This window comes from Hippopotamus amphibius, chromosome 6, assembly GCF_030028045.1.
Source record: "Hippopotamus amphibius kiboko isolate mHipAmp2 chromosome 6, mHipAmp2.hap2, whole genome shotgun sequence".
Classification (NCBI taxonomy): Eukaryota; Metazoa; Chordata; class Mammalia; order Artiodactyla; family Hippopotamidae; genus Hippopotamus; species Hippopotamus amphibius.
In genome coordinates, this window is record NC_080191.1 from 27,788,791 (window position 1) to 27,793,812 (window position 5,022).

The window sequence follows — 5,022 nt, forward strand, 5'->3', positions numbered from 1 at the left end:
AGAGCAGAAATAAATGAAAAAGAAAGGAAGGAAACAATAGCAAAAATTAATGAAACTAAAAGCTGGTTCTTTGATAAGATAAACAAAATTGATAAACCATTAGTCAGACTCATCAGGAAAAAAAGGGAGAAGATGCCGATCAACAGAATTAGAAATGAAAAAGGAGGAGTAACAGAAATAGAAAAGATCATGAGAGACTATTACAAGCAACTATATGCCAAGAAATTGGATAACCTAGATGAAATGGATAAATTCTTAGAAAAATACAATCTTCCAAGACTGAACCAGGAAGAAATAGAAACTATGAACAGACTAATCACAAGTACGGAAACTGAGGCTGTGATTAAAAATCTCCCAACACACAAAAGCCCAGGGCCAGATGGATTCACAGGCGAATTCTATCAAACATTTCGAGAAGAGCTAACACCTATCCTTCTCAAACTCTTCCAAAATATAGCAGAAGGAGGAACACTCCCAAACTCATTCCATGGGACCACCATCACTCTGATACCAAAACCAGGTAAAGATGTCACAAAAAAAGAAAATTACAGACCAATATCACTGATGAATACAGATGCAAAAATCCTCAACAAAATACTAGCTAACAGAATCCAAAAGCACATTAAAAAAATCATACACTGTGATCAAGTGGGGCTTATCCCTGGGATGCAAGGATTCTTCAATATACACAAATCAATCAACGTGATACATCATATCAACAAATTGAAGGATAAAAGCCATATGATAATCTCAATAGATGCAGAAAAAGCCTTTGACAAAATTCAACATCCATTTATGATAAAAGCTCTCCAGAAAATGGGCACAGAAGGAAATTACCTCAACATAATGAAAGCTATATATGAGAAACCAAAAGCCAACATCGTTCTAAATGGTGAAAAACTGAAAGAATTCCCTCTAAGATGAGGAACAAGACAAGGGTGTCCACTCTCACCATTATTGTTCAACATAGTTTTGGAAGTTTTGGCCACAGCAATCAGAGAAGAAAAAGAAATAAAAGGAATCCAAATTGGAAAAGAAGAAATAAAATTGTCACTCTTTGCAGATGACATGATATTATACATAGAAAACCCTAAAGACTCTACCAGAAAACTGCTAGCACTAATCGATGAATTTAGTAATGTAGCAGGATACTAATTAATGTGCAGAAATCTCTTGCTTTCCTATACACTAACAACAAAAAGCAGAAAGAGAAATTAAGGAAACTCTCCCATTTACCATTGCAACAAAAAGAAGAAAATACCTAGGAAAAAACCTACCAAAGGAGGCAAAAGACATGTATGCAGAAAACTAGAAGACACTGATGAAAGAAATCAAAGACAATACAAACAGACGGAGAGATATACCATGTTCTTGGATTGGACATATCAACGTTGTGAAAATGACTGTACTACCCAAAGCAATTTACAGATTCAGTGCAATCCCTATCAAATCACCAATGGCATTTTTCACAGAACTAGAACAAGAAATCTTACAATCTGTATGGAAACTCAAAAGACCCCGAATAATCAAAGCAATCTTGAGAAGGAAAGATGGAGTTGGTGGAATTTGGCTTCCTGACTTCAAACTATACTACAAAGCCACAGTGATCAAGACAGTATGGTACTGGCACAAAAATAGAAAGGAAGATCAATGGAATAGAATAGAGAACTCAGAAGTAAGCCCAAACACATATGGGTACCTTATCTCTGACAAAGGAGGCACGAGTATACAATGGAAAAAAGACAGCCTCTTCAATAAGTGGTGCTGGGAAAATTGGACAGCAACATGTCAAAGAATGAAATTAGAACACTTCCTAACACCATACACAAAAATAAACTCCAAATGGATTAAAGACCTACATGTAAGGCCAGACACTGTAAACCTCCTAGAAGAAAACATAGGCAGAACACTCTATGACATACATCAGAGCAATATCCTTTTTGACCCACCTCCTAGAATCATGGAAATAAAATCAAGAATAAACAAATGGGACCTAATGAATCTTAAAAGCTTTTGTGCAGTGAAAGAAACCATAAACAAGACGAGAAGACAGCTCTCAGAATGGGAGAAAATACTTGCCAATGAAGCAACAGACAAAGGATTACTCTCCAAAATATACAAGCAGCTCATGCAGCTTAATACCAAAAAAGCAAATAACCCAATCCACAAATGGGCGGAAGACCTAAATATATATTTCTCCAAAGAAGATATACAGAAGGCCAACAAACACATGGAAAGATGCTCAACATCACTAATTATTAGAGAAATGCAAGTCAAAGCCACAATGAGGTATCACCTCACACTGGTCAGAATGGCCATCATCACAAAATCTGGAAACAACAAATGCTGGAGAGGGTGTGGAGAAAATGGAACTCTCCTGCACTGTTGGTGGGAATGTAAATTGGTACAGCCACAATGGAAAACAGTTTTCAGGTTCCTTCAAAAACTAAAAATAGAACTACCATATGACCCAGTAATCCCACTACTGGGCATATACTCAGAGAAAATCATAATCCAAAAGAAACATATAGCATAATGTTCATTGCAGCACTATTTATAACAGCCAGGACATGGAAGCACCCTAAATGCCCATCAACAGATGAATGGATAAAGAAGATGTGGCATATATATACAATGGAATATTACTCAGCCTTAAAAAGGAATGAAATGGAGCTATATGTAATGAGGTGCATAGACCTAGAGTCTGTCATACAGAGTGAAGTAAGGCAGAAAGAGAAAAACAAATACCATATGCTAACTCATATATATACAGAATCTAAAAAAAAAAAAAATGGTACTGATGAACCCAGTGACAGGGCAAGAATAAGGATGCAGATGCAAAGAATGGACTGGAGGACATGGGGTTTGGCGGGGGCGGGGGGCGAAGAGGAAGCTGGGTTGAAGTGAGAGAGTAGTATAGACATATATACACTACCAACTGTAAAATAGATAGCTAGTCGGAAGTTGCTGTATAACAAAGGGAGATCAGCTCAATGATGGGTGATGCCTTAGCAGGCCAGGACAGGGAGAGCGGGAGGGAGTCGTGGGATGGAGGGGATATGGGGATATATGTATAACTACAGCTGATTCACTTTGGTGTACCTGCAAAGCTGGTACAAGAATGTAAAGCAATTATATTCCAATAAAGAGCTTAAAAAAAGATAAACACTTGTGGAATGAATGAATGAGTAAACAAACAATGACAGGACTGTGTGAGGCATGTGAATAGGAGTTTGCATGAAGTACTTTGGAGATTCAGAAGAAGCAAGAACAAACAGGGGGTACATAGGATCAAGATGGCAGAGTAGGAGGATGTGCGCTCACCCCCTCTTGCAAGAGCACCAGAATTACAACTACCTGCTGAACAATCATCAACAGATAGACACTGGAACTCACCGAAAAAGACACCCCACATCCAGAGACAAAGGAGAAGCTGCAATGAGATGGTAGCAGGGTCTCAATCGCATTAAAATCAAATTCCATAAATGCTGGGTGGGTGAGTCACAAACTGGAGAACAGTTATACTGCAGAAGTCCACCCACTAAAGTGAGGCTTCTGAGCCCCACGTGGCTTCCCAACCTGGGAGTCCAGCGACAGGAGGAGGAATCCCCAGAGAATCATACTTTGAAAGCCAGCGGGATTTGATTGCAGGACCGCCACACGAATGGGGGAAACAGAGACTCCACTCTTGAAAGGCACACAAAAAAGTGTGCTCACCAGGACCCAGGGGGAAGGAGCAGTGACCCCATAGGAGACTGAACCAGACCTACCTGCTGGTGTTGGAGGGTTGCCTGCAGAGGTGGGGGGCAGCTGTGGCTCACCAAGGAGATGGGGGCACTGGTGGCATGGCTTCTGGGAAGTGCTCATTGGCATGAGCCCTCCCAGAGTCCTCCATTAGCCCCACCAAAGAGCCTGTGGGCTCCAGTGCTAGGTGGCCTCAGGCCAAATGACCAACAGGGTGAGAACACAGCCCTACCCATTGGCAGACAAGCAGGTTAAAGTTTTACTGAGCTCTGCCCACCAAATCGGATTAAAGTCTTACTGAGCTCTGCCCACCCAGCCCTACCCACCATCAGTCCCTCCCATCAGGAAGCACACACGAGCCTCCTAGATAGCTTCCTCCACAAGAGGGCAGACAGCAGTATCAAGCAGTATCAGCAGTATTTCGTCTTGTGGAACTGAAAACCACAGCCACAGAAAGAGAGAGAAAATGAAAAGGCAGAGGACTTTGTACCAGATGAAGGGACAGGATAAAACCCCAGAAAAACAACTAAATGAAGAGGAGATAGGCACCCTTCCAGGAAAAGAATTCAGAATAATGGTGGTAAAGATGATCCAGGACTTTGAAAAAAGACTGGATGCAAAGATCGAAAAGTTTACCAAGGACCTAGAAGAATTAAAGAGCAAACAAACAGAGATATGCAACACAATAACTGAAATGAAAAATACACTAGAAGGAACCAACAGCAGATGAACTGAGGCAGAAGGGCGAATAAGTGACCTGGAAGACAGAATGGTGATAATCAGTGATACGGAAAAGAATAAAGAAAAAAGAATGAAAAGAACTGAAGACAGCCCAAGAGACCTCTGGAACAATGTTAAGCGCACCAACATTCGTATTATAGGGGTCCCAGAAGGAGAAGAGAGAAAGGACCTGAGAAAATATTGGAAGAGAATATAGTTGAAAACTTCCCTAACATGGGAAAGGAACTAGCTCCCCAAGTCCAGGAAGCGCAGAGAGTCCCAGGCAGGATAAACCCAAGGAGAAACATGCCATGACATATAGTAGTCAAATTGACAAAAATTAAAGACAGAGAAAAGTTATTAAAAGCAACAAGGGAAAAATGACAAATAACATACAAGGGAACTCCCATAAGGTTAACAGCTGATTTCTCAGCAGAAACTCTGCAAGCCAGAAAGGAGTGGCACAATATATTTAAAGTGATGAAAGGGAAGAACCTACAACCAAGAATACTCTACCCAGCAAGGATCTCATTCAGATTCGATGGAGACATCAAAAAC